This window comes from Maylandia zebra, linkage group LG22 (genome assembly GCF_041146795.1).
Source record: "Maylandia zebra isolate NMK-2024a linkage group LG22, Mzebra_GT3a, whole genome shotgun sequence".
In the NCBI taxonomy this organism is placed as follows: domain Eukaryota; kingdom Metazoa; phylum Chordata; class Actinopteri; order Cichliformes; family Cichlidae; genus Maylandia; species Maylandia zebra.
This window is the reverse complement of record NC_135187.1, coordinates 31294993-31318449: the sequence shown is the minus strand read 5'-3', so window position 1 is coordinate 31318449 and position 23457 is coordinate 31294993. Positions and strand designations below refer to the sequence as shown.

The following is a 23457-nucleotide window of genomic DNA, read 5'->3' as shown; positions in this document are numbered from 1 at the left end:
GGTAAGTCTCAAATTACTTCAGCTTCAGCTTCTTTAAGAAGCCAATCAAGAGTCTGGGCAAGTCTTCACCAGTAATCTAAAGGATACAGATGCATCGCAATGTCAGTTTTTTTTAAGTGTAGTACCTGATACAGTTACATCCACATTAAACATAGATAGCATAGAGATAGATTTTAAAATGATTATTATCAAAAGAGTTTATACTTGATCCTATTATTCAAGCAGTTTTTATTTTATTCTTGTTCACGCTTTCTGCATTTTTATTTTATTTTCATTTACATGTTTGAAATCAGTCAATCAAGCAGTCGATCAATCAGTTGAGTCGATGACTTAGCTACAGCGCCATGATCATGCTGCTAAAGAATAATTCCCCCATTACTGCAATGATTATATTTGTTTACAGAGAAATGCCAAAACATTTTCTATGAAAAAAGGGTGAAGGAGATGTTACAAATACATGGTAGTGTAGCTTGGGAACACTGAGGACCAAACAGGGGGCAATGCCAACTAATACAAAAATGAATAAATACTAATCAATAGGTTGATTACTGGAAGTTGTGGATAGCGCTGCCAATAATCTATTTTGGGGTGGGCCATGTGCTCTGCATGTGGATTAGTCGGCTTGTGCTCCTGGTAATCTGAATAGCAGACTATCATTTATTATGTTGCAGTCATTGTTATGTGTGTTTTGTGGGTTGTGCAAGCATCTTGAGATATTGTTTTTACTTACAAATTTGTGTGTGAGCATTATTATATTTATTTTTTATTAGATAATGTTACCTCACAGCATATTTGTAAGAGTGCATTTGCTGTCATAGCCTGAACTGCTAGTATTTCAGACTTTTTTTTGTTGTACACAGTCACATTGACTGTGTCTACCCATCCATCCATCTATTTTCTTAACTACTTATCAAATTCAGGGTCACGGGGGCAGCTGGAGTCTATCCCAGCTGTCAGACGCAGGGTACACCCTGGACAGGTCACCAGTCTGTCTCAGGGCTAACACAGAAAGACAGAGAATCATTCACACTCAGACGCACAGCTAGAGCCAATTTAGATGTGTCTAGTTTAGGACTTTAACCCCGTTCTTCTCTGTTTCTAGAGTTGCAGCTGGCTTCCAGTCACAGGTTTCCTCAGTTTGCTGGGAGTTTAGCTGGTGATATGATTTGTGTTTACTGTTTTATCAGTGTCTCTGTTGTAGTTTTCATTGTTGTTTGTTGTAGTACAACACTAACAGTGCCCCAGCAGTGGGTGGTTGGCTTCCTGCCGTTGTGGTTCGACTGTCTTCTTGCTCTTTAAACCAGTGGAGGTTTTTTTAATAAATAGCCAGTTATGGAATTTAACCCACAGTGACTGTTGTGGCCTTGTTATTGAAGCTCCTGCTTTGTATTGTACTTTAGAAACATATCAGTTCTCTGTATCCTTAGTTTTTTGCCTACAGAGCAAGTTACGGCACATCAACAGTAAATAAAAACAATACCTCAATATGCATACAATAAAATCATTATGATGAATAAAAAGGCAATAAACAGATAAAAGCCCATTGTTTAGTTCACCAGACCCCCCAAGTGTAGACACCAGTCTAATTCAGATGCAGCGCACACTCCAAGAAAGATGGCAGATGGCCTGCCAAGCAATCAACCTATTTATTAATTTCTGTGTGCTGGCAATTACAATTAAACAAGAATCCCAACCTTGCAACATGTCCATTTACAGGGACCATGACAGTCCACTTCCAGTCCACCTTGTACCTAATTTTAAAGCTTTCATTGGCTCTTATTTAAATACAAAATCCAATAAATTCTTGATTCATATGCAGCATAAGGGCTTCACTATAATAATCTGTACAGTCGTCCACGTAGGCCTGTGTTATTCTGTGTTCAACAGCTGAGCAAACAAACAAAGAAACACACAAAAAACGTAGAATAAAAGCTTTATTGCAAATATAACAGATAAATGACGGGTTGGCCCTACACCTGTCTCTGCATGCGCCCAGAGTACTTGTGAAGAGACTTCATACATCTGTGCGCTTCCTCGTTTGTGCGTGACGGACGTGACGGCATGTGTGTTTGTGTTTAAAAGAGCAGATGTTGCACGTGTGCACTGCAGAATGACTATGCATCTGTTTGCTGACTCTAGGGGATATGGAGGGCTTTGGCTTTCATTCGGGGTTTTTGCTCCACGCTTGTCTGGTGTGTCGGGGTGGGGGAGGTGGAGGAGGCGGGCACGTGGCTGTGACAAACATCAATTATTGAGAATCTGCTCAGAATGCTGATTTACAAAACAGAAGTCTGCGTGTGCATATGCATGCTTTTACTGTTTTGAAGTTGTCTTATGAAGGATTTATTCACTACCCATCACTTAAAACTTAATTTCACTGCTCGCCGTGGATCTGTCAGCTTGTCAGCTCCCAGGAACCGCTTTTATTTCTAATCACATCAGCACTGAGATTAACTCCAGGGAGCCAGCAGCCGTAATCAATTCTTTGTTATTAATAATTAATCCAGTGCTCATACTAAAATATTCTATATCAAGTGCAGATGCCAAATGTAGATTTCTGAGAGAATCAAGGAACTCAAGCTATATTTTTGTGTTTATGCTGCTCGTGATGTGTCTTTAAAGGATTCTGGAGCGGCAGGTTATGTTGAGAAGGCACCGAAAGCTCGCTGAGATGAGCAGACTCGCCGTGTGCTCCCTGAGATACTGATCATTAGCTTGTGAGGAATGGAAACAAGGACACAGTGATGTGGACAAGAGAGGAGAAAGTGGAGACAGAAAGGGTAGATGAAAAAAAAAAGGAGAGAAGTGAGCTGCGCAAACTTCTCGGCTTAATGATAGTGCTACCGGCAGCAGACATGGGGTCAGCGTTTTGCTTTACATGTAGCACGCTAATTGTAACATCTCTGCATTCCTGCTGCCATCGAAACCAGGAGCAGAGACAAAACAAAACTGCAGTTAAATCCTGAGCTCAGACAAGAGAAGCTGACCCTTATACACTTTTTAAAAGTTACTTTGTTAATGGCAGAAGCATTCTCCGGCAAAAACAGCAGGAGGGACGGGGAGAGGGGAGGGTTGTGAGAAATAAAAGCTCACCTTGATAGGCGCGGCATACTTTGAGTTGTCACTTCCTGGGTCGGACTCAAGGTTAAGATGGCTCGTTATTTTTTACGGTCCTCGTTAAAGACCCAGAGAGGTCACGGGATGGGATGTGTATGTACATATTTCTTTTTCTTTTACTTCTTTTAGCATGAAAAGGTGTTCCGCAGGGCTCCATTGAGGGTTCCACCTGATCCTGTGCCACACACGCGTGCACACACACACACACATGCACACAGACACACACATGCACGAAGCTCAAGGTGACTTCCACCCACATCTTTGAAATTTATTCAAGATTTTTTTTTTCGAGTGGAGAGGGAGATGGTTATATTTCCTTCGAGGACCATTCATGTGTGTGTGTGTGTGTGTGTGTGAGGGTGTATGTACATTTTAAATGTAGCCCTATTTCTTTTCAATGACATCCTAACCCCTGTTTTCATTATTATTTTTCATAATAATATTCAACCTGGGATGCTGCAGTGAGTGACATTGAAATATAACCTCCCAAATGAGTATGTTGTTTACTTTTCATGTTGAAGTGTATACAGCGCAGGTTACTGTTATTGCATGCAGACAGAGGCTAGAGTGAGCGCTCTCAATTTATTTATTTTTTGTCTCCTCTGCTGGGTATTATTCATTATCTCAGAGTGGTTCTTATCCAAGGACATTATTCACAGATTGAAAGTTTTCTGGATGTTGTGCCAATTAGACCCGTGACCAACTGCAGACAATTGCACTAGCCAAACACGACTCTGTTACAATAGAATATTTGAGACGTAGAGTTGTGTCCTGCTTTCAGTGTCAGATAATTAAATGAGACTTTGCATTCATGCCGTATATTTTGGTGATGAAGAGAGGCGCAGACCTGCAGGGAAAATATTTTTCATGGCTCAGGAGGCTTGGAAATTCATATACCAACGTAATGAAACAATATTCAACAATTCAAATCAAAACAGACAACAAATATAACCCTGTGCCGAGTAAAATGTGAATAAAAATGGAATGCAATGATTTGCAAATCTCAAACACATATATTATTCACAACAGAACAAATAAAACATCAAATGCTCAAACGGAAACATTTTGTTATTTCATAAAACGAATGAGCTCATTTTTAATTTTGTGACACCCTGATCAGAAATGAAGCAACGAATTAGGCAAAGGGCAACAGGTCATGATTGAGGAATTAGAAAGAGCATCTGAGAGAGGCGGTTTCTCTGTATTAAAGATAGGCAGAGAATCAAAAAACTGTGTCTGCAAACTGTGAAACTATTTCAGAATAATGTTCCTCAAAAATAAAATTGAGACTGAATATCTCATTATCTGTGGTACATGATATCATCAAAATATACAGAGTAACTTATGAAATGTCTCAGTATTAGATGCCCGTGATCTTCAGACCTTTTACATAATGCGTTTCTTCTAAGTTTCAGGTTGATATTCTGTTTCTCTACATTACAATGAAACTAACAGAAATATTAGACACTGTTCATTTGTTTGGAAATGATTCAGCTGGAGATCAAATGATCATTTCCCCCTCTGTAAGTTACACGTGGTTGTGATTTAGTAACTAACATCAGCTTAACGGGGTGTTTAAGGACAGATTAAAGAAAGCTGACCACTCTAAATACCATCCAGCTCACACGGCACATGTATGTGCATATTGAACACGTGCAGTTATGATGCTATTATGCAGCACAATGAAGCACAAGACACAGATTTGCGGACTTAACTCGTAATACAACTGACAATTTGTTGTCTTCTTTTCAATTTGTTGCTCTGACTCACAAGCCACAATCCTGGATTTTCTTCCAGGTCTAAAAATGTTTATATGTTGTCTAGTTTTTAATATCACAAAGGTGCAGTCTACAATTTCATACCGAGCTACCAGGACTACTTTACACTTATTAAAATTATATATTTGAAGAAAGAATAATGTAATGAAATATGCACATAATACCAACTAAAGAGCATCACAGTAAGAATAATTTCAGCTTAGGATATGGTTCAAATAATGACAGATTACAAAAAAAAAATGATGTGCATTAAAAAAGGATCATGCAGACACCTCTGACAATATGAATTTTGGGTTCAGTTGTATTATCATCAAAAGGTACTTTAACCATCAAAAGTAGAAGCATTCATTATGCAGTTGAAGTGCCCCTGTCAGAATAATATTATTGCATATCATATTGTTTTATTGCCGGCACTGCACAAACCTGTAAGAAGACTTTCAAAGCCTGTAAAAAACTTTTATGATTTCATAATGAACAATTGGAGTTTGAACGAAGGAAAACTTTCTGTCACAATAAAATTCACTGGTTTTAAAATTACCACTTAATGTGACCCGTCTAATTCATGAAAGGTAAAAGATTGGGGGAAAAAAAAAACCTGTTTGAGAGCTATGCGAGGATTGGTAATGAGATTTGTTTGGTATTGTTATACATTTAATATTTAATATTTTATTTTAACATCATGAACTGCAGGTAGAGGGACTCAAATGCAGACTTGGGGCAGGCTGATATAAAAAAAAAAAAAAAAAATCCCAAGACATCTTCAATCAGGCTGAATGATTGACAAAACTGAATCCACAAATTTGGATAAGATAGCAGCACACAGGGAGTAAAACAACGTGCAAAAAACTAAGCTGTTAAAGTAGCCACAAAAATAAAACAGGAATTGAGAACCATAACTAATGAAAACACACAAAAGGATGTGACAAGAAACACCGAGGCAAACAGCCAAACTCGAATACCAACTGGAGGTATAAGGAACAACACGCAGATGAAAATATAAACAACAAACAAACCCAGAATCAAACAGAAACTATTTGACAGCATTCTGAGAGCATACCGTGTACCAAGACAGCTCACTCTCTGGGCCGTATGTGATTTTAAGGGAATAGTTTTGTATTTCGTATAAATTCATTTTGTTTTCTTTGCTCTTTTGTTGAATAGATTGTAAGAAGTTACATCGCAGCTTTTGATATTTGGCCTGGTTAAACCCATTTTCCTGTACTGTACATCATTTTGAGTCTAATTACTTTTTAATGTTTTTATTTATGTGTATATAGTACATTCACAGCTTACATTCATTTTCATTTCAAAGGTTGATTCAATATAACATAACAAATTCATAAGAAAATGAATCAGCTATCCTCAAACAGAATCCCATGCCTATTTTTAATTCAATTTCAAACACAGATTTCCAGCTTAAACTATAAAAACAGGCACTTTTTAACCGCATCCAAAATTTGTTTTTCACCATTCGCGTATGCTCGAGGAACCTAACCCTGGCAAATCTCACAGGGTCGACAGTATCCATGTCAGATTGTAATACTTAGTGTAAGAACCCTTTCTTTTTTCTACATGTTTTATGCAGTTGACGTAGACTACTTTCAACTTATTTAGGCCGTTAAGCACAGCAGTGCCTTAGATTTGATGAGATAATTATAGACCGTGCATGTGAAATCTTAGTCTGCAAAGTAACATGAAAGGTAGAATAAAAAAAATTAGTGGAGTTAAAAGCACTGTATTTTTTTCCTTTGGAATGTAGAGAGGCACAAGCATAAAATAGTCCTGTCAGTACTTGGAGAGCTGCCGCTTTTTTCTCTCTGCAGAAAAAGAGCAGCTTTGTCAAAGGCAGATTACAATCTCCTACGAGTTATTGAAAGGAGCTGCTCAAGTTGAGTAAGCTTGGAATTCGCACGCCACTAAAAAAAAAATGCAGGTTAGCAGAAGGCTGGTTGTTGTTGACATTTTCGGGAATGTCATTTCCACAGCTCCCCTATCTCTCTCGGTGACTCTCAGCTGCTTACCGTGGAGCCCTGCCAACCCCATTACTCCTACAAGACTGTAACTCGCGGCCTCATTGACAGGGATGTGACAACAAGCGTTTAGACAGAAAGGAAATCATTCATCATTAACCACGCAGCCATGGAGGAGACAAACACATCTGGGGCAGAGATAAGGCCTTGTTGGCGCCCCGCCGCACCTGTTTCACATGAGCTCTTTGGCTTCCTCACCTCTGCGTTGCTTTTGTGTTTGGGAATGCTAATTAGCAAATGTCCTTGACAAATCCTTGTTCGTAGCCTCCCCGGTGAACAGATAGAAGGGGAGACTGGGGGGTGAGACACAAAGCACTACAAAGAGGAGGGCACTCGTAAGACTTTTACAAAGAGCACTTAGATATTGCTGGATGTTTTGTATAATACCGTCTTTGAAGAGCTTTTTCAAGAGATATTCTAAAAGCCTGCAGTAATCCTTCCCTCGCCATGTCTGGGTGTGAATCAGCATCAGTCCTACCGTGGTAAGATGTGATAATCTCCCCACATGTCTCTGTACTCGATTGCTTTCTATCAGTGTCTTTACTACAGTATGGAGACATTCTCTTATTATCCTCGCTTTGCTGTTGGTGGACACAGACAGAACTTTTGCTTTTGTTTGAATCCAGTCAGCAACACTCACTGTACCTTCCCGCCAACGCTGGACGCCAGTGACATTATTAATCAGTGTTAGACGTCAATCAAATGAGAAGCAGCGAGCTGAGGACTGCCTCATTCAGAAAGGATTGATATTGGTGATTCACTCAGTGCCAAAGGAGCAGGGATTGGACAATCATTAACACATCAGTCTGTGTCATAGGCCCAATGCAGTGGTCATATTGGATTACCTCACCTTGCAACATACAGCATATCACCGCTCTTCCTGCATGACAGTGATGCTCCTATAACAGCAGCACAGAAACATTGTCTGTGGCTGTCAACCCAAAGATTGTGAAGTTTTAGTCACGCTGTGCTATGTGTTGCTGTAGGAATGGCATCACCATTTGATCTTTCACTTTGGTCCCGACCAAACCAGTTCAACCAACATTTTCTTGATTGTCATGAATGGGGCAGGCATGTACGGTCCCCAGAGGACAAAGCCTAAAGACTTTGATAATTCTTTGTCCTTTCCTACTGCATCACAGTGGCATTTTTCCTCCTTGGTGAAACACCTTAACAATGGCATTGCCACGAAATCTGATGCAGACATTTATACTTTACAGTCTTTGACGGCTGTTGTGAGGATCTCCTGAAATATTATGCAATCATTCATTCTGTATATGAGTCTTAGCAATGCTGTGGATCCCAAGAGGGTTACTCAAAATCACACTGATGTGTATCCTGACTGTATATGGCATAATTATCAGGTCACATTGTTGCTTCATGGTAAAAAAAAATAGGTCTTTGACTTGGCAGCAAAGGGTGTTGGTAAATGAGGAATTGAGTTATTTGTTTGTGTGGCACATACCTTGGTTTGAGTGCTGTTTCATACATACTTCAGGAAGGCCAGAATAGAAAAATCTTACTATTACGCTCAATTGGAGATAGGGGTCGTCTCCAAATTCATGGGCTGCATCCTCCTGAGGGGCCGGGTCCTCAGAAGGTCGGGTAGGCCGTGTTAAGATTCAATATTGAGGAAGGGTACAAGAGGTGATCGAAGAATAACCACACCGATCCGGCCGGGTGAAGTCAAACGATGATTTTAATGAATACACGCGTGGGAAGACAACTCTGTACGCAGACAGGAAGTAGTCTTCGACTTAATCAAAGCATGAACAGATATTTTATAGCATCAGGGTTTGTTTACTGACGCCCCTTCATGCGTCACCGGTACATTTTATACATAGATCAGATCAACATCATCATGACTTTTCACCCAGAAAATCATCTTCTATTTTCATGGCTTGGTACTTTCCGTTCTTATCTTAAAATGAATTGTTCCTCTTTCTTGCCGAGACAACAAGGACGGTTCCTCTAAATAAATCTAATTTAAAGTGTGTGTGTGTCACGACCTCACTCAGCCTCGATGTCACCTCTCGCACTTCTGACCTTTTACCAGACCAGAGGCTCACTGAGACTATGTGTATGTCTTCTACTAAATAAATGTTTTAACCAAGAACCTCTACTAAAACCTTAATATAAAATGATCTGATATATAAGTGTTTTGTAAGCATGTATTGCAATTCCTTCTATGGCTCCAAGTCACTTGCACAATAGATTGTCCGAACATCGCGCCGAACAAAGCTTCCGACCCCCAATTAATTGACCGAGCTCCAACTCTTTAATAAGCACAGATATGCATTGTGTATAAAATAGTCATAACTGCTTAAGGCCTTCTTAAAGCTATCTGTTAAATTGTTAAAGCCTCGTCTTAGCCTGCGGCTCAAAATAACTTCCTGCTTTCACTTCTGCATACAACTTCCTGTCAGCCTGCAACTCAGTCTTTCTGAAAGAGACACTGTTTAACCCCTGAATGCAATATAAACTCCAGATTTTATTATTAATGCAATGGTAATGATGACAATTATTTAACTATAGCAGTAAAATAATTTCCCTTCTCGACACTCCCCCTCATGACCTCTGGAACACCAGAGGTCACAATACATTGTGTCCTCACGCAGACCCTTCTCTGGTGGTCTCGAACCTTGAGATCTCCAGGATCCTCGCCCCTCCTGTGGTCGCCGAGATCGATCTTCTGCAAAAGAAACAAAACACCTTTTCCTGCACCTCCCTAACTTATCCTATCTGGGACTCTTTGGTCCTTTTTTAAGTTCAGTTAAAAGCTAAATGAATTTGAGGCCTTTTGCCTGGAATCAATACTGTCATGTGTGTTTCTTAACTCGGTGTCTGTAAGCGTGTGCAATCCTTCATGAACTCATATTATCCTCACAGTAGATTGGCTAATCATAGCGCTAGCCAAAGGCTCGTGACCCTCCAGAGACAAATTTGAGCCACAACTCCTTTAAAAGCACAAAATGCAATATGTATAAAAATCATTTCTACGTAGAAGCTCCCCCTTTATCCTAAAAATACCTTCCATGTAATATCTGTATGTGTAAGCCTACATTATAACCACTTCTTCTAAAGATCAAAAAATCAAACCTGTTCTACTCCTTCAACCCTCACTAATTTTCCCTCTAAGATTTATTCACAGCTTTGAAAAACCAGCATTGTATCTTCTAAACAGGATTCAGTTCTGTCATGGTCCTGGGCCATGTTGGCCCAGTATTCTTGGTTCCTTGTATTTTCGCTCCTTATTTAGGCCAGGTTTTCTCAGGTGTCCTATTGTGGTGTTCCCTAAGTGTTTTTCCCTTTGTGACTCTTACCCCCTTGTGCCCCTCTGTGTATTTATGAGCTCTCGTCTCTCTTTGTATTTATTCCATGTTTCCCCCAGCCTGTTATATCTATGTTCTCCCCGTACTTTCTCTGGGTGTATTTAAGTTGTGTCTTCTGTTATGGTAGTTGCTGGTTCGTCTATGTTGTTTCCCCTCGGTCTCCCTGCGTCTCGTTTCTGGTTTGTGTTATTAGCTTACCCAGTTTAGGTTTCCGGTTTCTTGTTTTTCCACCAGTGCTGTTTTGTGCCCACCGTTGTAAATAAATATTCACCTGCACCAGAGCTGCCGCCTTTTGGGTCCTTTTCTACAACTCCACACGGCTTGCCTCGCAAACCGTGACAAGTTCACTTTTAATCCTTTAACCTTAACTTAAAAATAACAGTTTCAGTTTTACCATATCCAAATGATCAAAAACCCAAAAGGTCCTAAAATGATCCTAAATTATTAAACAATTAAATTATTAAACCCTAAACCCCCCTTTATCTTGATACATTTCATGTGTCAAGATACTATACAAAACTTAAAAATGCTCAGTTTCCCCACTCATGATCCAATGTATGTCATAAAATAAACTTAAAACAGAACAGTTATCAGTCATATGTTTCTTCAATTAATGATAACTGAGTTACATCAAAAAATATTTCCCCTTTAGCATTTGGCCTTCTCCCAACAATATACTATAATCCCATAATCTAACCCCACCTAATAAAACAAAACAGAAATCTTCTCTGGTAAAAACAAATTGTTTGTCCACATTAATTCATCCTCACTCACATACAGTCTCACCTTCACTCACATGCAGTCACACCATGTATTTGCTGATAGTGGAGCCTCCCGCACGATCAGATACTCCACCCTCAGCAAAATGAGCTCCGTCATTTTTTATTTTCCATAGGAAAATATTTCTTTATCCTTTTGGACTGGATTGACTCGCATAAAATCCTTTTTACAGGGACTTACGACCTTGATCAGTCCCCACAGGTAGCTTTCTCCTCAGCCAATTGTAATCTGGAAAGCCCCCTTATATTTGCTCCTCCCGAGAATTTTCAGCGCCGTTATTCACTGTTGCAGGCCTGCTTAAAACAGAAATGAAAAATAGAGCTGATTGTTAGCTCATAAAAACAAAACAAAATCACCTGACAGGTTTTCTTTAAGTGCACTGTTACAAAATAATGGGCCCCTCCCAGACATGTCCATGTTTCCTAAAACTCCCTCTATTAAAAACAAAAATAACAACAACAACCTAACTGACAGAATCAACCCCTCACCACAACAACCTCAACAACCTTAAACACACAAGTCTTGCCACCACATAATTTCACCTCCTCAATACACCAAAAGTCTCATTAAAACCACACAATTTGCACACAACAATCACCCCCTTATGCTCTGTAACATACTTCAATTCAGCATAAAACATAACCCCCTTTGTCATATGGCTTCTTCTATTCCTCAATTACAAACACAAATGTATTTTATTAAACATTCACACCATTGTATCATTCATACAAAATAGCAAGCTGTTCTTCATTGCATATGTTTGTGTTCTTAGCCAAGTTTAATCTGTATTTATGCATTAATCTCGATGAGCTTGTCTTGTCTTCATAAGGTTAATGCATTTTCTGCTTGTGTATGTGAATTTGCATATGTTGCTTTTGCAGTGTGTCAGACTCCTGCACAATTCTCCACTTAAGCCGTCAGTTTCTTTCCCAAATTTGCTAACCCAAATTTTAAGTTCCCACCTTATTAACAGCTTTCATGCTCCTCAGCCAGAAGCTAGGGCCCACTTGTCAGGTTTATGGAGACATGGCGCTGTAAACAATTCAACCAGAAACTTGCCTTGGCATGTCCAGTCAAGTTAACCTACAGGTCTCTTCCGACCGCTGCACGTGGAAAATTGATCCAGATCTGTTTCGCCCCTATAGAAACACAACTGAGACATTTTCATTATTTTCATATATACTTAAACTACCCGTTTCCCTTTGTCTGGTCAGAAATCCCAACTTATGTTATGTATATACGTGTAAGCAGGTCTTCATTGCTTTTCCTATGTATTTTGTTAATGTTCAGTGAGTGTAAGCTGCTTTCTTCATTGCCTCTATATGTTATAGTCAGGTTTAATTCATGCATCTTTTCTCTGATTTCTTAATTCAAAACTATCTCACTTCTGATTCTTTCCAGAAATAATTTCACATGTAACACTTTGTCTATGTATGTTTTCTATTCTTGTTTACCTCTTTGTTTGTGACGGTGGACATCTCTAAACCATCATGAGTTCAAGCTTCACTTTCAGTCCAATTACACCCTGTATTCTCACAGTCGAAGTCGTCCAGCTTCACCTCTCACTGGTCACCGTCCTCTTCTCTCAGTGTCCTTTTGTTGTCTTGAATTCCAGCAAACACAGTCTGTTTCTTCTCTGTTTCTCTTCAGTATTTTCCTTTTGGATCAAGTCCCAGCCTGGCAAAATACCACATTCAGTGCCTTTAAACAGTCATGTCACACTGTTCTTACCAGCCTGCTGTCCACCGTGCATGGTTCATCACGTGGTTTCTTCTTGTCTGTTGATCCTTTCACTCGTCCCTTTCAAGATTACTCCAAGCAAGACAAATCTGACAATCAGTGTCCAGTGCTTTACCACCGTTCATTATCCCACTGTTCAACTGCCCAGCCTGTAATTTACAGTACATGTTTCCACCTCGTGGTTCCTTTCATGCTGCTGCTGGTGTCGTCAGTGTGGTTTCCGTTGCACTGTCTTTTGCCTGCTAGTAATTCTTCTCAAGTCCACGATGTTCTGTCGGTCTTCATCAGGAGATTAACTGTCCTTTGAGCTTCTTCTCAGGATGGGGACAAGTGCGAGGTCAAGCTGTAAAATTTTAAGCCAAAATCTGGCCTGTTTTCCCCCAATTATGCTACTCTAGTGGTTTTGGCGCCGTACTCAAAATTCCAAGTTGAGAGAAGTCCACCTTCATTTATCTGTAATCTGTGTTGACACACTAAAACATACAATTAATATCCTTTTCATTTCTTTTCTCAAAACCTCCATTCGCTTTATCTGCCTAGAGTTTAACTCATCTGTTTCTCTCTCTGGGTGCTCACTCGTCACCTTATATGGGCATGCAAACTTCCTGTCACCCACACCATTTCCTGTTACACACACACAGCACGCAGCTGCTCAGAGCAGCTCAAGCTGCTTTGCTGTTTCTCCAGGCTAATCAAACTTATTTTGTATTTACAATCTACAAACCCTCTGTAATTCTACTAACTTTTGACCTAAAATGTAGCATCATTCACACAATGATTTCATAATCCTCTCACACACACCTTTTAAATAAACTAAACTCTTATAACATCACTCATGCCTCTCTCAAATTAAAAACACTTTCAAACTTTAAAACGTCCTACTTTACATCACCCAAGAAATACCTCTCACACCTTTATTCATCATGTCAAAGCTTCTAGTCACCGCATTCACACTTAAACTGTGACTAGAGTTAAGGAATATAACTCAACACACTTTCCTAAGAGTATTTTAGACATGCTTGTCATAATCAAAAAGAGCAAGTAAAAAACAAACAAACAAAAAATTGAAACCTCCATTAATTCTCACCGCACACACAAGAAATTGAAAAAATAAAACCCACCAGCAACTAATGCTGGAGAAAAGTTACTACTGAAAGTGATGTGTTAGTCTTAAGTATATACAGTGCACTCAATATATTTATATATCTACATCCAAACTCAGTCAATTACTATACATCCACTACGGCAACTCAAAACTTTATTTATAGTCCTCTAATAAACATAAATGGCATTTGAAACACACACTCAACAATGTTTGCAGCAGTATTTGTAAAACCAACTGTGGCTTAAACAGTTCACTGCTTACTCATTTGCATTTTCACTCACACACACACCGTCTAAAAATAGCTCCAGCATTGCCTCAGACTCCTTTCACACAGAGATCTCTTATTACAAAGACGTCTTATATTTACAACTACTGTCAGATCTGTCAGCTTTAGCGCCTAACCAATTTAGACAAATTTCAGTTAACGGTCTAACCGATAAAGTCCAACTTTTTGTAATCAATTAACCAGTATCTGTCCAACAGTTTCTGGCCTCATTTCTAAAATCCCTAACTCAATTTAAAAGTGTCCAACACCCAAGGTCCAACCTTTGCTGCCCAAAAAAGCGCAGATACCGTTCCAAACGGTAAGGAGATTCTAACTCCTAGTTTAATTCCAGGATGCCCTGTACCCCACAGTTAAACCACACTGAACTATCCCTCTTCGCCGAGAGGTCAATGTCGCGCGTCCACGACAAGGAGGGAGCGTAACCTCCGGGCTCTGCGCTTCCTACCAGTCCAACTGGCGTTCTAAAATAATTTATAATACTTTGAAACAACAATAAAACACCCAACAAAGTGTAAGACTGAAGCAGGTCCAACCTTATAACCAAAAAATAACCAAATTCCCTAATATACTAAAATCATTTCCAGCAGTCCAACTGCTTCCCGCGGTCCAACCGCATTAAATCCTTTCCAGCAGTCCAACTGCTTTAAATCCTCAGTACTGTCATGACATTCTCATCAAAATCAAAACAGACATCCACCAGTAACTTCAGTGAGTAGACTTAAATTTTATCATATCCAATTTGGCACACTTTGGAAATAATTCAACAGGTAGTGCCTTACCTTTTGGATAAGCCGGCTTATGTCCACTCACTTAGACCACTGGAATTCATGTCTGCCCGTCAGACCACCTAAGACCCCGGATTTCTCCGTCTAAACCTCCAACTCTCCCTCCTCAATAACCGGACGAAGCCCCCAAATGTTAAGATTCAATATTGAGGAAGGGTACAAGAGGTGATCGAAGAATAACCACACCGATCCGGCCGGGTGAAGTCAAACGATGATTTTAATGAATACACGCGTGGGAAGACAACTCTGTACGCAGACAGGAAGTAGTCTTCGACTTAATCAAAGCATGAACAGATATTTTATAGCATCAGGGTTTGTTTACTGACGCCCCTTCATGCGTCACCGGTACATTTTATACATAGATCAGATCAACATCATCATGACTTTTCACCCAGAAAATCATCTTCTATTTTCATGGCTTGGTACTTTCCGTTCTTATCTTAAAATGAATTGTTCCTCTTTCTTGCCGAGACAACAAGGACGGTTCCTCTAAATAAATCTAATTTAAAGTGTGTGTGTGTCACGACCTCACTCAGCCTCGATGTCACCTCTCGCACTTCTGACCTTTTACCAGACCAGAGGCTCACTGAGACTATGTGTATGTCTTCTACTAAATAAATGTTTTAACCAAGAACCTCTACTAAAACCTTAATATAAAATGATCTGATATATAAGTGTTTTGTAAGCATGTATTGCAATTCCTTCTATGGCTCCAAGTCACTTGCACAATAGATTGTCCGAACATCGCGCCGAACAAAGCTTCCGACCCCCAATTAATTGACCGAGCTCCAACTCTTTAATAAGCACAGATATGCATTGTGTATAAAATAGTCATAACTGCTTAAGGCCTTCTTAAAGCTATCTGTTAAATTGTTAAAGCCTCGTCTTAGCCTGCGGCTCAAAATAACTTCCTGCTTTCACTTCTGCATACAACTTCCTGTCAGCCTGCAACTCAGTCTTTCTGAAAGAGACACTGTTTAACCCCTGAATGCAATATAAACTCCAGATTTTATTATTAATGCAATGGTAATGATGACAATTATTTAACTATAGCAGTAAAATAATTTCCCTTCTCGACAGCCGGCAGTAAACGGCTGTGGAATTGGATGGTCTAGCCTTCTGATTAGCGTCACCGCTGTCTCGGTGGAGTTTAAGAAACTCGGCCGTCTGCTCCTTGCTCCTTGAATCGGTCTGCAAATGCGTCCTCAGGAGGATGCAGCTGTTATGGTTCAAAATATTGGGGATGGAGACAAGAGAAAAAACCACAATAACAACACTGGTTCGGCCGGGTTAAGTCAAACGATGATTTTAATGAACACACGCGTGGGAGATGGAAACTGTATGCAGACAGCCTCAGATCTCAAAATGGTGGAGCATTGCTCAAACTCTTATAGCCTCTGGTTCTCCCACCTTATCATAAAAGCCTAAACATTCACATGCTTTTCTCTCACACGGCGCCTAAGCTACGACCTTGGCTCCCCGTTTATCTGCTCCTGCTGAGTTGGGGCAGAAAACTCCAGTATATTCCGTTCTCTTCTAATCAGACAAATAAGGCGATGACTCTCTGCAAACAGTATTTCTTATAACATCATAAAACAATATCATTCATCCACAATAAATCAGCAGTCTAATGTAATGCAAATCAGTTTAACTAATGCAATAGTTATCAGCTTCTTCTAATTCAGGAGAATAATGCAAACTAAAACTACATAATAATTCACAATCTTTAATTAGGGGTATAACATGGCATAAAATAATATTATAACGTAACACAACCCATGAATTCAGACGCGACCAAAGTATCGGAGCGGGACCACGCCTCCAAACACGCTCCTTCCGGTTCTCATCTATATATGTTCCCCCAGTTCTACAAGCGGTTCATTCTCGTTTACTTGTCTCACCCTCTCTCCCCTTTTCAATCCTTTAACTTCTTCACTTCTATTTAGGGGATCTATCTGTGAGGCCTTCCCCAAACCGCAGCTCAATTCATGTCCAAGCCATTCACCTTTACCTACTAAAACATTGTTAAACTTAAAATGAGGACGTAGGCCCAGCGAGTGAACGGCCAATAAAGGTTATGAGTTAAGTACAACTCATGAACACTCAAAACTATCCACAATGCATTTGCTATCTCATGTTTTAAACGCTAAATGCTAAAAATCAAACACTGGAAACCTGTAAAATGATTCATCATTTTATTCAAAGTAAACCTCCTCAACAGACTCCACTCTCTCTGCTGTAAGGGAGGAAGCCACCGTTAATTCTCCAGTGATTAGTAAAGTCCTAGTTTAATGACTCAAGCTGAAGACTGTGGCAGTTGCCATCTTGATGTTTTAAAACCTGGCATGATGAGCGATAGAAGACAGATGACATTAAAACTAAAACAAGATGACTATGGATATACTATTTACACAAGTAAGTAATTTCTGCTTAATAGACTGTCAGCTCTATATCACAATCCCCTCATGAATAAAAGTTTAAATCTTCAGCAATTCTACAAAAGCTTTTTTTTCTATTAACTACACAACTCTTTTACAATTATTTAAATGTTACAACTTCTTTCTACCAACTGATAATGTAGCCATACTTGCTCGACGACTGTTAATTTCTTTTAGAAATCATAACACGTGCTAAATGCATTAGCATGATGGAAGTATTATCCCTCACAGAGATCCTGTCACGGCAACACATTTTAAGGCATTTCAAAGTATAGTTACAAACACATCCCATAGCCCATCTTCAGCTTTTATTTTGACTGCCAGGTGCTGCGACTTGAAATTGCATCTCGTCTGGCTGTGACGCAAATGAGTTGCCAAAATGTATCCACACAAATATTGAAAAATAAGCAAATGAAGTACTCCAACCTTTTGTGGAAGCTTTTACCGCACTATGTGTTTTGCCATTGTGAGAACATTACTGTTTTCACGGGACTGATATGGAGACTCAGGAGAACAGCAATTATTTGCACAAATTGTTGCCTCAGGACAAAAAGCAACGGTGTGCTGGTTACCAAATGTTAGCGTGCTATGAGACTGATAGTGATAATGAAAAACATTTGACAAGTTTAATATTAACAATCTGAGTGAATCAGTGAATTTTGTTTATGTTCATGCAAATATGTAAAACAGCATTTTCAGTTTATTGTGAAACTGGTTGCTACTCAGTACCCATTCCATTCACTGTACATTTGAAATTTTTGGACCACTGAATATCTTGAAGTGTTAGCAGCACAGTTACATTAAGCTACTACGTAAAAACGTTTGCACAGTCCAGTATTATTTCTGAAGATTAGGTACTTAATTTTAATTTTTGGGATTATTTAAAAAGGGAAAAAGATCTGATGAGTGATCCAGGTGGTGCTCGAAGATTGCCTTTATCTATTTTTGGTTTTACTCTGAGATGGCACAAGACGGCACGTACTACAGTTCAGGTCATTTCTTTTTTATGTCCTTGCTCAGGAAGCTGGAGCAGAACTCCATGTTTGGATGTTGTACCCAGGGGGACTGATTCACAGTGCACAATTACAAGTGTTCTCCTGGTCGTACTCTTCACCTGACGTGTTGCCTTTGGGCTTATAAAAACATGGATTTTTTGACAGAAAACTGCTGAAAACCTTTCAGTCATAACCTGAGCCCCAGCTTTCATCACCAGCGATGATTATTCAGGTGTTTCAGGTCACTGTAAAAACAGCAGTCGCACTCAAAGCTAAAGAAGATGACCTTGAATAGGCGGCTGGACAAATTTGAATCAGGTGAGCTTTTTTGTTTTTTATGAACTTGTTGTCAGAACTTCATCACACCTCATCTTTAGCACCGCTGTGCCTAATTACAGCTTCACGAGGTGATGGCGTGGCTTTAGACTCAGGAGAATGACTAGGACTTGTTCAAATCCCTGTCACACTTGTGTATATTGCTTTGCTATTTCCTTGAACCACCTGGCAGTATTGTTATATACACAGTGAAATATGCAGACTGCGATTTGATCCTGTATATCCCTGTGCAGATTAGGACAGTGTCAGTACAGGATTACCTTAGTAATTCATGTAATGCTGCGTCGCCAGAGTTAATTTCCCTGCGGATGAGCCGAGAGAGTTGACTTATACAGCAGTGCGAGCTCCCCAAACTATAGTGTATCACTCTCTCACGGCTCTCTATCTCCTCAACATGTTTGGTATGCAAGAGACACAACTTGAATTTTCTGTCTTAACGGCCTGTTGTGTATTTATTATGGGCATACGGCTCCAGTGACTGAGGTGTGGCGCCATCTTTCCATTGAGCAGTTAGCTGCTGAATGCAAATAGCATATCCGTAATCATCTGGCAATCATCATGCAGTCTGAGCTCCAATCATCATTGTCATCTGGCTTCTATCTTAAAGTTATGATGCCACAGAAGGAAATAGAAATGATAAAATCAAAACAGGGGAGATGGTAAATGTGGCCAATGAAGTGGAGACGGAAGTTTGTGTCAGAGATGGGCTTATTAGTGTGAAGTCATATTCTATCCTCCAAAGAGACGTGAGGAGGTGTGAGGAGGCCACAGGCCAAACTAAAATCTAGTGTATTTATCATTCCCCGTGGAAATTAAGGTCAATCTTTTTAAGTAGAGAGCTGCTAACAGAATATAAGTCACACATATTCATTCACAGTTTGTCCCATCAGCTATATTACAGCTGATTCAAGTCAATACGTGAGGTTGAATAAGATCTCCTCTGGGGTTTGTCGTTTGAGCTGGTCGAGTTTCTCAAAAAACATTTGTTACATGAAAGACTTTAATAAGCAGCTGCCTCAATGACATTGTTTAAGTTCCCACAGGATTCTATTGAAAGTGAGTGAGGTGAGCCCCTTTAGAGGTAGCTCTCCCATTAGCGCTTACATCTTTTAATTGGCCTGAGCAAAGTGTGGCCGAGCTTTAGGTCCATTCAGTGTAAAAAAAAAAGAAAATCTTAATATGGAGAAAATGCCCGTTTTTCATCTTAATACACAACCACACACATGGATGCAGATGCAACATACACCCACATTAATATACTTAAACAGACCTAGAAAAGGCTTACAGAGTATTTTTGCCCTCGGCACCCATAATTCTATGCTGATTACACTGAGTGTGGTTTAATGGAAGCCCCAATAACCCATGCTGAGGAACACAGCACACATACACACACGCAGAGTGAGAAGCTGGAGAGCAGTGCTGTCAGACGGAGACAGAAAGAGGACGGAGAGATTAAATTCTGCCGAGAGTTTTTTGTCTGTGAGATTGGTTCGTAACATCCCCAGCTCCCTTCACACTCCCTATTAGTGCAGTGAAGAAGAGAGAAGACCGGGGTGGAGGGCTGGAAAAAATAGGAAACTTCAACACAGACATTACTCGGAGGATACTTAACAATGTTATTAATCCATTAATCCTTGTTTGACATTTGCCAATGTATCACCCCTATTGCTCTTTCTTTCAGAGCTGCAGGCTACAGTAGGTGTATGTATGTGTGTATCTGCCTCTTCTTTTTTCCTTATTAGCTTGTCAGTGTCCTCACAAGAAAGGAAAGACAATGGAGACCTGCCAAAGAGAGCATTTAGCTTGTCCCCAAGTGCACAAGACTTACTACATGGCTAGAGGTTCTGGTTTGTAGCCATGAGTAGTGTTTGAGAGGTGGTTTTGTTGGTCATTTAAGCTTAATCTGTTTAAGGCTGGGATAGTACTTGCTTGCAGACTCAGACAAGGACAAGTAGCTCTTGTTAAAGTATGTTCAGGTCCACTTGGAGTATGCTTGAAAAATGCTCATTTGGCGTGTAGCGTCTGTGGAGCTTTATGTTCAGAACCCAGAACTTCGATGATGACATTTACATCAGGCAGCCATGTAGACACTTACATGTGTACAGGGTGTGCTATTCCACTGTGGTGAAGAGCAGTGTCATCCGAATTTGGGGAGCAGGGCAGCTGAATGCCTGCAGCTAAATGTTAAATTATGATCATGACAATAAAAAAGCAACATTTCTAAAACTTAAAATGGGCAGGTATAGGTTAAGTCTGTGGTAAGTGATTTATAATCACAGTCCCCTCTTTTAACTGTTTTTGGTCTCTACCAAGCACTTTTTAGCTGCTAAATGCATCACTTTGCTTATTTACTATTCAATTCAGATCAGTTTTATTTTTGTAGCACCAATTCACAATTACAAGTTCCTTTGTATTGTAAGGTAAAGAAACCCTGACAATTAAACAGCCCCCTACGAGCAGGGACTTGGTGACAGTGGGAAAGAAAAACGTCAAGCTCACATGGGCCACAGGAAGAAACCTCCAGCAGAACCAGACTCAGAGAGGGGCAGCCATATTTTGTGACTGGGGTGAGGGAAAAGAGGCAACAGGCAAGAAACAGGCGAGAGAGCTATATTGTAACCATTAAGCATAATAGTGGTACAGAAACACACAGTGTGAAAGAGACGAGTGAAGAAGAAATACTAAGTGAATCATGGGAAGCCTCCAGTAGCCTAAGTCTATTGCAACATAACAAAGGGAGAGTTCAGGGTTACCTGATCCAGTTCTAACTAAAACCCTTATAACAAAGTTTTAAGCCTAATCTTACAGTGTCTATCTCCTGAATCAAAACTGGGAGCCGATTCCAAAGCAGAGGGGCCTGATTGCCGTATGTCCCGGCTCCCAATCTACTTTTGAAAACTAGGAATTACAAGTAAGTCTCCAGTCTGAGAGAAAAGTGCACTGCTTGGATAATAAGGTATTATAAAGTCTTTAAGATTTGATGAAGCCTGATTATTGAAGATTTTGTATGTGAGGAGAAGGATTTTAGATTCATTTCTGGATTTAAGAGAACTGAATCCTTTAACAAGGAAGAGAAGATAATATATATATATATATACACACACACACACACACACACACACACACACACACACACACACACACACACACACACACACACTATGGTCCCTCTTTCTCACTGGCAGTACTCTCATTTTGGATCAAGTAAAGACTTTTTGGGAGCTTTTAGAGGGATTTGATAATAATGAATAAAATATAGGGATGGGAATTGATGAGAATTTAGTGATTTCGATTCCTTATTGATTCTCCACTTTGAGTGCCACCACCTTTACTAAGCAGCAAATCAAAGAAATTAGATCTGTGTAAATGTTCGGTCAAATGTTTGTGCATGTTGGATGTATTTCCCCACTTTGTTGTGATCAGTGTTTCGGTCGATACTCAAAAAACATAATGTATTACAAATATTACCCGGAACGCTTTTCTTGCACTACTAAATTACTCTTAGGGAAAAGTAAGATTGGGAGGAACGGCCTCCCTGATCTGAACCCGAGCGGGTTCAGATCAGGTGCTCTGTTATTGGACTTCTGTGCTAATCACAGTTTGGCCATAACGAACACCCTGTTCGAACATAAGAGTGTCCATAAGTGCACGTGGCACCAGGATGCTCTAGGCCGTAGGTCGATGATCGATTTTGTAATCGTATCAGCAGACCTGCGACCATATGTTCTGGACACTCGGGTAAAGAGAGGGGCTGAGCTGTCAACTGATCACCACCTGGTGGTGAGTTGGATCAGGTGGCGGGGGAAGACGCTGGACAGACCTGGTGCACCTAAACGCGTAGTGAGGGTGTGCTGGGAACGTCTAGCAGAGGCCCCAGTCCGCGAGATCTTCAACGCACACCTCCGGCAGAGCTTCAACAGCATTCCGAGGGAGACTGGGGACACTGAGTCCGAATGGACCATGTTCAGCGTCTCCATTGCCGAAGCTGCTGCATTGAGCTGCGGCCGCAAGGTGGTTGGTGCCTGCCGTGGTGGTAATCCCCGAACCAAATGGTGGACACCAGAGGTGAAGGGAGCCACCAGGCTGAAGAAGGAGTCCTATCGGGCTTGGTTAGCCTGTGGGACTCCGGAGGCAGCCGACAGGTATCGACAGGCCAAGCGGAATGCGGCTCGGGCAGTGGCTGAAGCAAAAACTCGGGTGTGGGAGGAGTTCGGAGAGGCCATGGAAAAAGACTTTCGGGCTGCCTCGAAGAGATTCTGGCAAACCGTCAGACGTCTCAGGAGGGGAAAGCGGTGCTCTACCTGCACTGTGTATAGTGCTGGCGGAGCGCTGCTGACGTCGACTGAGAAAATTGTCAGGCGGTGGAGGGAATACTTCGAGGACCTCCTTAATCCCACTGACACGTCTTCCGAGGAGGAAGCAGAGTCTGGGGATGAGGGGAATGACCCGCCAATTTCCGGGGGCGAGGTCACTGAGGCAGTTAAACAACTCCTTGGTGGCAGAGCCCCTGGTGTTGATGAGGTCCGCCCCGAGTTCCTGAAGGCTCTGGACGTTGTAGGGCTGTCCTGGTTGACACGCCTCTGCAATGTTGCGTGGAGATCAGGGGCAGTACCTGTGGACTGGCAGACCGGGGTGGTGGTCCCCATCTTCAAGAAAGGGGACCGGAGGGTGTGTTCCAACTACAGGGGGATCACACTCCTCAGCCTCCCTGGGAAAGTCTATGCCAGGGTGCTGG

The 23457-nt window shown here is 40.7% G+C and overlaps 1 long non-coding RNA gene across 1 annotated transcript; it reads right to left on the bottom strand.

Moving 5' to 3' along the window:
- Nucleotides 1-8606: 8606 nt before the first annotated feature.
- LOC143414578 (uncharacterized) lies at nt 8607-16024 on the bottom strand. The gene is made up of 2 exons (XR_013095212.1): nt 12492-16024; nt 8607-12190 (listed from the first exon to the last, which is right to left on the bottom strand). It is a non-coding gene; the product is annotated as an uncharacterized LOC143414578 (long non-coding RNA).
- Between the last annotated feature and the right edge of the window lie 7433 nt (nt 16025-23457).